Below are 12,941 nucleotides of genomic sequence, written 5' to 3' on the forward strand. Positions count from 1 at the left end.
GAGGTGCATGCACAGCTCTCCGGCCGCCCAGCTCTGCTGGCTGCCAGCCAGTGAAGGGGATGGAGGAGCACGGGGCAGGCACCTGGCAACTCTGCTGTCCCTGGGGCCAGTCTCTGGAGCCGAGCACTCTGGCTGCCCCTGCAGATGACAGCTGGTGGCACTCAGCACATCTGGAGCCATCCTCAAGGCTCTGAGTTTGCTTTCCCTTCAAGGCGTGTGCCTTGGCTCGACCCCACACACGCCCCATGGGTTTAGGTGCACAGTGCCCATGGGACTGGCTGCTGATGGTCCCCTTGTGCCACCAGGCAGCCTGTGGGGCTGGGGCTGCACATGGCCACATAGCCTGTGGGGCTGGGGCTGCACATGGCCACATCAGGCTGAGCTGACAGGCCTGGTGTGAAATAAGATGAATGGGCTGAAGTTGGTGAAAACGATTCTAATTTATAATCTGCTGCTTTGTGGAGCTCCCCAATTAATTCTCTCTAGATACATAAGTAGGCCACATGTTTGCTTTGCTTCAAATGTAATAAACATTACACTCTGTCCCCGGCTTTTGGTGCTGGTTCCTGTCAGAGCGTTAGTCCCTATGGCTAATTCCTCACACCTGTCTCCCAGGCTCCTGGGACCTAGGCTGAGCATGGGGCGGAAACGCCAGGCTCCAGGAAACTTGTGGCATGAAGAGATAAATTGCTGATCAAAAGGCTAGTGCACAGTGCCTCTGAATATTTAGTCGCAGGCAAGGCAGCCCAGCCCACTCAGGAAAGGGCTTTGTTCTGACAAGCTCTCTGCCAGGCTCCACTCTGTGGCAGTGAGCAGCTGGGGTGGGGAGGCAGCCGGGATCTGCGCACCCTCAGGCCACAGAACTGGCAAAGCATGGGGTCAGTGCCGTGTAACGCCCGTGGGAAGGCTGTTCTTTGTAGCTCTGCTGGGGTCTGGATGCCAGCGTGGGGCTGCTGCAGAACAGTCACTGGCCTGGTGCAGGAAGAAAAGTCTCTCTGTGGTGCATAAGTGGCACCCACAGCCATCTTCAGGGTAAGGGTGCTACCTGCCTCAGCGTCGTGCACTCTTGCTGCTGCTCCTGCCCTCCCCTGGTGCTGCAGGGCAGGAGTTGAGCATAATTTCTGTTATGGAGCCGGGCCAGGAGCTGCAGCCCTGTTGCCCAGATCTCCTGGAAAAGCCAGGAAGATGTGGGGAGGGTCACAGCAGGTAGTGGGGAGCCTGTTGGGACGTTCATGGCCCTAAAGTGTCAAGACACCCAAAGAAAGGCTTGTGAAGGACAGTACCTGCCAATGGTGGGCACTGCTGGCCCAGGAGGTGCTAGTACCTTTGTCCAGTGGAAGTAGAGGTGTTGGGCAGTCCCTTGTTGTTTCAAAGGCCTCCTGTGCATGTAAAAATAGAACAAATTTTGCAATGCCTTACTGATGCTGCTCACCTCCTTCCTCGCCTGCAGGGGATGGAGGTTGATTCCAGATTTGCTGATAACAAGTATGTGGAGAGGTTTGCATAAGAAAAAGTGCTGGACCTACAGCTTCAGTTTTTGTTTTGATTGTTTTGTGACTGATCACAATCTTTACTCCTTCTGTCTCATTTTCTACCTCCTTCCCTGGTACAATCATTGTAGTCTCTTCACCTGCCTAACAAGTCAAGCCCATCTCACAGGCACTGGGTGTGAAAATCAGTTGAAAAGCCCAAGTTTTGTCTTTGCCATCACATCTATCCTCCGTCTAAATTCCAAGATTGCTAGGACTGAGGCAGCAAGTTCTGATGCAGAAGCATGCATAAACTTTCACTGAACTGGTGACCCTCCTGCTTGTCCTGTTGCATATGGCTTCCATGCTCCCTAGGCATCAGGAGACCTTTCCTGGGCCTTCCTCTCCTTTCCACACCCAGGAAACATCCTCCATCCTTGCTTATTTGCCCCAGCCTGCTCAGCACCCTGGCCTTGCTCTGGTGCTGTGTTGGTTCAGCAGGTGAAGAAGCATAGGGCTGCTTTCCTTGTTGAGATGCCTTTGATGGAGGGTGAATGAATCGGAATCGGTGTGTGCCAGGTGAAGGTCCTCACTTCCATCTGGTTTGATGCAACGATGGGTTGTTGAGTGCTGTGCAGAAAAGTGGGGGCAGCTTACTTGGCAGTGTGTTTTCAGCATCTCCAGAGGAAAGAGAACTTTAAAAGTTAGTTTCAACTGTAGCTTAATAGTGAATTTCAGCACTCCTGCCACTAACAGCCAGGTCTTGCTCTTCTTTCTCACTGGGCTTTACCCCTTGCATCCACAGCTTTTCTGCTGGCATCTTAGTGCAAGCAAAGCACTTGCCTGGCTGGCCCTGGGTGGTCCAGAGCCAGCCACTCCATGCCCTTTAGTCTGTCTTAGGGCAGGGACAAATTCCTTGAGCCCTGGTGGGAAAGAGGTGCTGGCTTCTCCCTCTGTGCTACAGCACCCAGTTGTGCGCTTGCCCTAGGCACAGGGAGCGTGGCTCAGCGTATGCAAAGTGTCTGGCCGCACCAAGGGTACGCATTTCCCACCTGCCCTCACACTGTGGGGGTGAGCATTCACTCTGCACTCCCTGGGGAGCTTCTGGCAGGAGGAGCTGTGTTGGGGGCTTTCAAGGACAGAGATGCCAGTCTGGCCTCAGGGCACATCCCCCCCCCCCCCCCCCCTGCTTTTCCTGGAGCCCAAACGCTGGCACTTGCGTGCCCCAGGCAGGCCTGCCAGGGAGAGAAGCCAAGCAGCAGCTTTATCAGGCTCACACAGACCTTCCCATCTGGCTGCTCTTCTGAGGAGTGATCCATGCTCCCTGCAGGTGCTGGTCAGCCATCATGGGGAGGTGCAGCCAAGGTGGGAGGTGCAGCTGCTCTCTCTGCAGTCTTGGTGAGTAACAGTCTCAGCCGGCCCCCTCCAAGCCAGGCTGGTGCAACCCCAGCAGTGCCTGCAGCCCCCTTTCTCATCTCAGATACACAGATGGGATCTGATATGGAGCCCCAGGATTTGGGTCGGCTCAGGCAGCTTGAGCCATATTGATTGCAAGGGGCTAGAAATGCAAAGCTCAGCCTGGGTCTGAACATTGGGGATGGAGAGCTGGTGGGCTGCAACAAGAGGGTACACAAGGCCCCTGAGACTCTAAAACCACCACTTCTCTCAACTGCTGTGAGGCTCAGTCCTCTCTGAGTCTGCCCTGTGGAGGTCTGCCAGGGCACTGCACACCTGGATCAGGGATCTGCTGGCAGACACGGTCAGTGCACCGCTGTTCTGTGTCCTGCCCACAGCCGTTTGCAGTGTGCCACTGGCAGCCAGTGAAGGTGGAGAGCTGCCCACCTGCCTGGATGGAGCTCAGGCTGAAGTCTTTCCCTCTGGTGCTGTCAAGCTCTTTGACTGCAGAGCCACTGAGACTGAGCCAGGACATCTCTCCTGTGTCTCCTGAGGCTATCCCCAGAGCTTCTGAGAAAGGCTGAGTTAGTGGGTGCCCACCACACTGTTGTCAGACCCTCTTGCTTTTGTGCAGCTGGCCTGAGGCAGAGGTGTGGGACTTGGGCTTGCTGTGCTGTGGCTGCAGCTGCGCTACTGGCTGCAGGAGCTTATGCATGGCGCGGAGCAAAGCAGCAGTACCCTCAGGTGCCTACTGCTTGCCCTGTCCCTTGCAGATGAGGAGGGGTGCTGGCTCCTGGGAGCTGTGCCGCAACGTGTTTCCAGGCCTGAGATGGGAGTGTTTCTCCCTGATGGACACAGTTTGTTTCAGAGGTGATGGAGCACTCACTGCAGGAACAGACCAAAGCTGGTGGACACAGAGGCAGCCAGGCTGGTGAAGCAAGACATTTTAAGTGCTTTTCATTGCAGCTTTCTGTGGCCCATGCCTTGCCAGGAGCTGCTCTCTGTTTTCAGTTAGCTTTTTGACTACGTTAGGTCTCAGTAAACAAGAGCTTTCCAAGTACGTTGCAGGAGCCAAGGCAGCTCTAGACATCTTGGTTGTGTCCCTGGGGATAGGGCTGCTGGGTGCTGCTGGTACCATGACCGACCCAGCTGCTCTGCACCTTGGCTTTGGGGATCCCCAACACCTTCTCTGAGGAGACTGAGCCAGGGGTCTGGCTGTGGAAGGGGAGAGGGCAGTCCCTCCCCTGGCTGCCACCTGGGAGAGGAGGACTCTGCTCACAGCCTGGTTGGACACAGCACAGCTCTGCTCCCTCTGCCATGTCTCCTGCTCTTTTCTCTCTCCACCTAGGTCAGAGGACAAAGGACCACGAGAAGTTAGATGAGGTAACAGAGCTGAGCACCCACCAATCCCCACCAGCCTTCTCAACCTTAGATTCCCTCATCTTTTGTGGTATCCCCTCATGCTCAGAGTCAGACCCTGCTTGCACCCAGTTTCCTTATCGTGGCCTGGCTCCTGGCCTGAATATATTTTTTGCATGTTATGACTTTCAGAGGTATTTAAAAGTAATGGGTTCTTTTTTTTTTTTTTTTTCTTCCTTATTGGGCCAGATCCTCTTGAGCTACTTTCAGCTCCAGGGATTACAGGTGAATAATTTAGGTCTGATGGTGCATTGGAAGTTTAAGAGAAGGAAGTGGCATGTGTGGGCTGCTCCTCATCCCTGCCCCAGGGCCTGGTGCAGGCTGCTGCTGTTTCTCCAAAGGCGGTTTCGAGGAGTCCCTAAGGAACCAGGCTCTGAACTTTGCATGGCCCTACTTGGTCATGGCCTTCCAGGCTCTGGCAGCCCGGAGGCCAGGGTGCCCAGGGCAGTGCAGGGGCCCTGGGCTTATTTCCACCCGGCTGCTCTTGCAGGCTGCTCTGCAGCGAGGCAGCCCACCAGCAGAGCCACCGGAGCATTGCTGCACGTCCATGGACCAACCCGCAGCACCGGGCCTGTGCGAGGCACTCAGGGCCTTGCTTGCCAGCCCAGGGCCAGGAGGAGTTAAATGCCAAACCACCATGTGTGTCTAGGCAGCTCTGAAGCACCACAAAGGTGGCAATGGGCAAACGTGACCTACTTGACCTACAGGAGAGCTGACCTGGGCTAGCTGCTGCTGGGTGAAAGGAGGTGCCTCTGGGGTCACCAGCCTGTCATCTCCAGATACTGTGGGGAGGAAGGAAGGACTTGCAGTGTGCCAAACAATGGCAATGCAGAGCTTTTGGCTGGCTTGCTCATCTTTGCTGAGTGCAGAGCACGCTGCTGCTTGGCTTTCCCAGGGTCCAGAAGCAGATGAGATGTCCCCCACAATGTTCCAGGGCGGTGGGGGTGCTGCCATCAGTGGTCTTTGTGGTCTGTGCCTGCACAATGTTGAGTGTTGCCAGTTCTCAGGACAGAGGGCACAGGAAGATACTCTGGGGAATTATTTTTAACCCCCTCTGACTCACTTTTCAGAAAGCTATGTCAGTTGTGTCACAGCTGGTTCAGTAGCAGCCCCAACAGAAGCAATCTTTTCCTCATACATACACTTCTCTTTGCAAGGTGGCTCTGACAAAATTTAAGTATGAACTTTGGTGGTTTTCAGGAGCTTTTGGAAGAGCTAACAAGCATATCACAGGGTCCAGTGTTAAATCCTTCCCTGCTGGGATGCAGTAGAGAACGGAAACTGTCAGGCAATTTGAGATCCACTTAACAGCAATTAGTGCAAATGAAAGAAGCCCTAAGGCAAAAGCCCCAGTCTCTGTGCTTTGAGTGGGAGGAGGAAAGGAATGTGTAAGAGAAAATGTAAACATGACAAAATGTGGCTGTGTATCACACAAAGCAATGAATCATTTTAACATTTCCAATCCTTTTCATGCAAGCAGAAACAGCCGATCAATATGTGACAGAATTAAAGATCCGCAGTAAAACCTTGGAGCTGAGGATCTGTGAGAACTGTGAACACAGACTAATCTGTAGGATTCTGCATACAGCACAAAAGGAAAGGCAAGTGTATGTACAAGAGCCAGAAGCTGCAACAGCAGAAATCTGCTGGGCAGGAGGACTCCTGCGCTCACCCAGAGGAGCACCCACTGGAGAGGAGAAACCACCACTGGCAACGGATATGGAGCACCTACAGAAAGTAGTATTTCACAGAAAACTCGCAAGTTACACCAAATGTGGCCCTAAACCATATCCTTGTAAAAACCTGCAAAAGGTGATTGAGAATGTGTGTTCATAAAAGCTGCAGCCACAGCCGTGGCTCTGGAGGACTTTCAGCCAATAAAAGCATCTCATAGACTTTACCTTGTGAAGTGGTGAGAACAGTCAAGAGATGCCACTCTCTGATTCTGTGCCACAGCAAACTTGAAGACAAAGACATCTGCAAGGTAGGTTAGTAGGACAGTGTGCCTGGAAAAAGGGAAAGCAGGCATACAGCAGCTAAACTGGTGAATACTTAGTTACATGCATAAAGGGCATGATGAACTATGTTTGAATCTGTTCTAAAAATACTGGGCCATTTGAAAAGTAGTAGGGAAGACGGGGTTGCACAGTTTGGAAATGCTAACGTTTTTAGAAAGGTAGGATCATTCTCTGGATCCTGGTAGCTGAGTGAGAAGAGGAGCTCAACACAAGGCACTTACAACGTGTCTTTTGGGAAACTAAGATTCCTGCAGTTGCACTTTGGAAAAGCTGTAGAAGCTGATTGTGTACACAGAGAAGCCTACTACTGGCAACAGCAGAACAATAAATGGCACAAGGAAATCATAACTTTAAAGAGAACTAAGTACAATGGTGGCTGCCAGTGGGGTAAAGGAAGCCAGGGGGACTGACTGGTTATGCACATATATTGTCCGTTAAGAGCAGTGGATTTAATAGTTGTGGTGGCTAAGCAGGATTTGGGTCAGAGGGGACGTGGAAATGATGAAAGGTAAGCAGAGCTGGGTCTGATGCTGCACCTGCCAGATGTGGGCACTGGATAGGGCTTCCTTCCCTTCAGTGTAGGAGGGTTTTGCTGGTCCCTCACAACCACATTATGGTGGTCTTCCCAATCCAGAATGCGTATCCTTCAGCGTACTGGCCTCAGCACTAGTGTACTCCAGAAATGGTCAGAGCACTGTGCCTTTCTGGAATATGAGTCCAAAGACCATCCTAGTACCAGAAATTAACAATTATTTTCCAGCTTATATCCTCTCCACAGCTTTTTGCAGCCAGACTGTATCTTTCACTACACCACAGTTCTCCTACCATTGTTATGGGAAGATGGCGATTGCTTTGAGCTGTTTTTCTCTCTGCTCTTGGCTGGTGTAAGGGCCACAGAAGAGTGTGTATGAGTGCATGAGCGTGCATGCATGTGTGTTTACTAGGGAGAGAATGACAAAAGGAGGCTGTATCATGCTCCTGCTGCCAGTCAGCTGTGTCCTAAACTTCCCATCTAGCTGGGACTCTTGGATGCAGCCCAGACCCGGTACTCCAAACCTCTCCTCCATGTTCTTTGCTCTGATTTGTTATATTGCATATCTGGGGCATAGCTTCAGTTAGCCTCTCTCTTGCAACACCTAGGTGGTGAGCCATGCATCTAACTCTAGGTCTGGGGAGCAAACAACTTGAAACAACTTGGAATAATTGCTTGTGCCACTGATGGAAGGGCATTGTGCAAACACATCCCACAGCAGGTGGTCGTTCTCCCTGGCTCACCTCAGTCACACTGCCTGCCTGCCTGCCCACTACCAGAACCAGGCTCTTGCCATTGGGCTTTTTTCAGGCCATAGTCTGGGGCTGGAGCAGCAAGGCAGATGCTGAATGACTGCTACAGATAACTGCCCCCACCATTATTTTTTATGGGCTGAGTGGCAGCGTTTCACGCTGGGCACAGCTAGCAGTGGAGATGAAAGCTCCAAGCCAAATAGACATCACAGAGCCAGTAGAAATGGCATTTATTAAAGAAATGCCTGGACTGCAGAGGAAGCAGAAAGGTGCATCTTGAAAGGAACCTTTAGCACCTGTGAATGAAAAGCAACAAGGTCTAGGAAGCAAGGAGAGCTGCCAGAGGCAACAGCTTGGTCCCGGAGTGAGCTGGCAGCAGGGAGCATGTGGCTGGGAGTCGAAGGGTAAGTTGCACGGCTCCATCTGGAGCCATAAAAGCAAGAGCTGAGCGAAAGGGCTGCCCAAGCTGAGCTGAGAGGCAAGAAGGTGCTTCTGGGGAATGGGTATCCCCAGGCTCCCACAGGGAACTGCTGTTCTTTACTAAGTTCTGTGTGGATAAACTAGTGACCATGCACTCCCATCAACAGGGTACGTTGCACTTCTGCACCCTTCAGCAGTAGAGCAGGGACTCCAGCTCCCACTCTGTCGTCCAGACCCAGTGCCTCAGCTGCTGAGCTCAGCTGAGCAGACTCCCCATCCACCCCTTCCCACAGGCACAGCCACTCCAGATTAGGCTTCAAGCTATTCTTCCCCCATCACTGCAAACAGGCCTGCCCCATGCAAGGACAAGTTTCCACGTTCCAACAGCTAACCAGGCCCTTTCTTCCACATGTACGTACCCGGGCTAGGCTTAGCATACTTACGGGGGTGAGCACCACACAGGCCATCCTTCTCCCACAGGTTGCCTTCTTCCACAACACCTCCCTGTCCTCAGCCTTGCATTTTCCCTTGCTAGCCCCACAAGTGCACAGCAACCTGTCCTGTCATGCCAGCCTCTCAGCTGGGGGCACTGCATGCGCATGCCTGTCCCCAGCCCCAGAATCAGTCTGAGCAGCAGAATCTGCTGCATTAGGTCGATTTCAAGAGCCCCTCCAGGTCAGTTAGCAATTACCTGCACCAGATATATGCTCGGAAAAGAGCTTCTGATCTCTTCAATGCACTCGTTTTCGTCTTTCAATTTCAAGTTTGCCTCACTGGAAATAGGCACTTCAGCCTCTTTTACAGACCATGGTAAATTAGGATTTCATCCAGTTCTGTTGGTTTTGCTGATATAGATGTTTTTCCCTACAGAGGCAATGCCATGGCCAGTCTGAGGTGTGTCCAGACTCCCTCCATTCAGACTCTTCCAGCTGAGCCTGCAGGTGATGTCATGGTACATGGGGTATTTCTGCACAGACCACTGGGCCTAATGCGTGCCAAGACCCTCTCCCAGGATGGGCACCCTGGTGCCAAAGCTCTTTGTTACGGCTTCAGACTGGTGCCCTGTGCTGTTGAGACGTGGCCAGCGAGCAAAGGCACCCCTCCCTTAAAGAGTCAGCTGCAGTGCAAGTTTCCCACCTGCATAATCCAGTCCTGTCCTGGAAGGAAAAGGACTGGGAAGAAGGAAAGCCAATGTCTACATCTGTCCTTATGCTTGTGCTGAAACCTGACTGCCCACAACTTATCACAAAGGTATTTTCTACAGTGACATACTTCACGCTGGGCTCTTCCAGCATAGCGCTGGTCACGCTGTGGGAATGCTCCAGCTGGTTTGTTCTGCTCAGCTGAGGAAGAAACGTCTCCTGCTAGTGCCTGAGGACATGCTCCCAAGGGAAGGGAGCTGCAGTGTAATCCTGCAGCTGGTGCATCTGCGGCAGTGCCGACCCCCAGCACGCCTCTCCACTGGCTCTGCTGGGAGCAGCGGGGGGGCAGCTGCCTGCACACAGGCCACCGGCTGCTGGGCAGGGGTCTGGCAGTTTGCTCTTCATGGGTCTCCTGGGGCCCAGTGTGGTCACACAATGCCCTATCCCAAACCAGTGTTCAGTGCTCAGAGGCAGAAGCAATTTTACATGAAGTTCAATTAAATATTTGCTTTATAATTGCATGACAAATTATTCATAAAGGCATTGAAACCTAATCACAAGGCTGACACCGTGGAGTCTGCAAATGACACAGTACTTGGGGAGAATAAAAATGGGGGGGAGCTGCCAGGCTCTGGTGAGAGGCTGTGCTTGAATGTGTGGGACAGTGGGAATGTCCCAGGAAAGGACTGGAAGCAGCACCAGAGAGCCTCGGCAAGGCAGGGCCGCTTGCCTGGCAGGAGTACGTGGGGTGGCATGTGATTAATGGCTCCAGGTGACAGACTGGGGGTTTTGGCCCACCAGTGCCCAGCACACTTAGGGCAGTGCTGGGCTGTGCCCCTCCCAACCATGTTGTGACAGCTCTGGCTTCATGTGGGCATGCTCTGTGGTGTGTTACGGGGCATCTCCAACTCTGCGGGACCTGTGTAAGCACAGGATTGCTGCCTTCAGCTCTTGCCCCTGTCTCCAGCAGGAATCACAGTGCCTGGCCTTTTAGGGGGTGCGGAGGCCTCTCCCTAGCTGTGGGGTATGAAGAAAGCCATGTGGTGCCACCAGCCTGTGGGGTCTGTCTAGACCTGTGCCAGAGCAGCATCCAGGAAAAGGCAGCAGGCAATTTGGGCACATAACATGGCAGAGCGAGGCAAGGACATGCAGCTTGCAGGAGGTGGCTGCTAGGCACAGCAGGAGCAGATGTGACCACGCAGGGACCCCCTGCAGGGAGTTTGGCAGGGGGACTTGCTTCCACGCAGCCTTCATGGCATCCTGAGCCGCAGCTCTGGGAGCAAAGCCCTCTCTGGCAGTCCTAACACCCAGCGTTCAGCTCCTTTCAGGGTGAGCTTGTAGAGCAGCAGACTGAATCCTGCACCCCGTGGAGAACGAGAGTGATGGGACTGAGCTATGTGAATCTCTGCCCTGCTGAGCTGAGGCAGGGTGAGGTCAGGGGATGAAAACGGATCTGCTGGGCAGATGCCGAGCCCGGCTGCCACTGCAGCCAGATCTTGCTTTGCCTAGCAAGTGCCCATCCATCCCAGATTCTGTCCGCTGCCGCCATCCTGGGCAGTGGGCTGCAGACTGCTCCTGTCCCAGCAGGGAGAAGTCCTGCAGGGTACCCAGCATTAGGTAGGCACTGACTGACAGGGGAGCTGGATCCTGGACAGAGAGCTGGACTGCAGATGGATTGCCTGCCAGCCATATGTAGACATTAGACAGGGAGTTAGATTAATGGGAGCTGGCTCTGCCAACAGAGAGGTGAGTCACAGAGCTTGTCCTGTGCTGAATCTGTTTCTCCAATAGGGAAGACGTAGGAGGATTTAGCGAGATTAATCTCTCATAGAGTTGTTAGAATAGCCAGGATTCGTGTGCTTCTCAGCAACATATTTCCAGGTAAGCAGACAGCACTTTGACTTGCTCCATGTGGCACAGCACAGATTTGTACTGGTAACTCTGGAATTCCCAGCCACTGGTCACAGGTAAGATCGACCATACTCACACATGAGCCCTGCAAAGCACAGGCTGCACAGAAGCAGTATAAGAAAGCAGTGGCCTGAAAGCACTTCTTTCCTTAAATTTTCATGAAGTTGTCATCTGCAACTACTTTGCCTCAAACAGTGCAGGACCCTCCACAGAACGCGTGAGAAAGCGATAAGAACTTTTGGCAGCTGAGAGGGGTTGGTGACACATCAGCTGGGAGAGTTTGCCAGGGCTCTGTCATCTTTGCATGAAGGAGGAGCAGGTCGCAGGACTGATCAAGAGGCAGGTGGGATCAACTCTTCCCTCTGGCTTGCAGTTTGTGGTACGGCATGAATGACAAACCTGGCAGAAGCCGCTGGCAAGAGGGGAGGGAGAGCAGGTTGGTCACGGATACTTTTTGTCAGGAGGTGATAGGGAGCTCTCGGGCAGCCCTGTGCCAATCCCCCCCCACCCCCGCCCGGATTTCACCGGGGAGGAGGAGGAGGCCAGGAAGAGGACATCTTGGTAAGCGTGTTTTACGTTGTGTTTACAGGAACTGTGGAGAGAGAACCTCAGTGCTAGTGAACCAGGGAGATTTTTTCTTGGAAAAGGCAAATTTCCATCCCATGTTGAGAGTCCTATTTCTTTCTGATATTTCTTTTAGTTGTTCATGTCAAGGCTCTTCAGTCTGAGCAGTTTTACAAATGTGTTGTAGAGATGAAAGCACCAGGGAAAGCTGCTCAGGATCAAGTTGGAAAAGCTTTTAACTTTCAACTCCTTACAGACAACGGCACACAGAGGAAGGGGGGGCAGGGGAGTGCAAAGACTGGGAAAAGGAAGAGGAAGGAGCAAAAAGCGATAAGGGGAATAGATGAGTGAAAGGGACAGAACAGAGAAGACAAATCACAAGAAGAAAAGGAACAAGGCACCAGCAGAAAGAATGGGAGAGATAGGGAGAGAACAAAGCAAAGAGGCCTGGAGCTCAATGAGATGGGGAGAGTATATCAGAATAAGGGAAGAGTGCTGTGAGTAGAGGAGATCTAAGAAATACAAAAGAGCTATTTGAATTCAAGGATAAAGCAAGGATGGGAATAAGAGGAAAGAAGAAGCCAGATGAGGACTAAATTCCCATGGAGATAAAGGGGATGGCAGCAAAGTCAAAGGATAACCCATCCATCCTTCTGTTACTGAGAATACAAGACATGACATGAAAGTGACACGTTGACTTCTGCAAGAGGCTGCAGAACAGAGCTGTGGAAGTTGTGTTCAGTGTTTGTGCATGTGGGGAGCCACGCTCACAAAGGGAGTGACCATGTCACAGGTGGTCCTTGTTCTGCTTTGCATCCTCCCTCATCCCTTCCCCACAGTGCGTGGGGCAGCTCCCGGCCTGTGCTGTTGTGTGACCTGGGCATACTCTGAAGCATTGCTGATCTCATGGAAGGACTGTCATCATGCCTTGTTGCAGTGCTCTCTGAGCTCGTTTGGGAGCTGGGCTTAGGGCAGGCCTGGCTGGCCTTACCAGCACCCTGCAGGGCAGCAGCAAGAGGGCACAGAATCATAGGACAGTGTGGAGGAAGAGACCTTTAAAGGTCAGATAGCCCAACCCACCCTGCAATGAGCAGGGGCATCTTCAACAGGTTAAGGCATGGAGCAGCTGTGGCACAGAGGAGGAGGTGATGGCAGGAGCGACAAACCTTCCTCCCTGGCTCCAGGGTAAGGGGGTCTTAGCAAAAACCAAAAAAAAAAAGATTGGACAAGGGTACCACAGCTACAGGCAAGTGCTGGAGCCATCTCTACCCAGTATCACTTACTTACTCCAAAGCTTACTGGATGCTTTGTGCCAGGTG

General features: G+C 52.7%; 1 long non-coding RNA gene across 1 annotated transcript; it reads left to right on the forward strand.

Moving 5' to 3' along the window:
* Positions 1-346: 346 nt before the first annotated feature.
* LOC119154805 lies at positions 347-9,663 on the forward strand. The gene is made up of 2 exons (XR_005106537.1): positions 347-6,267; positions 8,876-9,663. It is a non-coding gene; the product is annotated as an uncharacterized LOC119154805 (long non-coding RNA).
* The last annotated feature ends 3,278 nt before the right edge of the window (positions 9,664-12,941 follow it).

Source organism: Falco rusticolus, chromosome 10 (genome assembly GCF_015220075.1).
Source record: "Falco rusticolus isolate bFalRus1 chromosome 10, bFalRus1.pri, whole genome shotgun sequence".
NCBI classification, from domain to species: domain Eukaryota; kingdom Metazoa; phylum Chordata; class Aves; order Falconiformes; family Falconidae; genus Falco; species Falco rusticolus.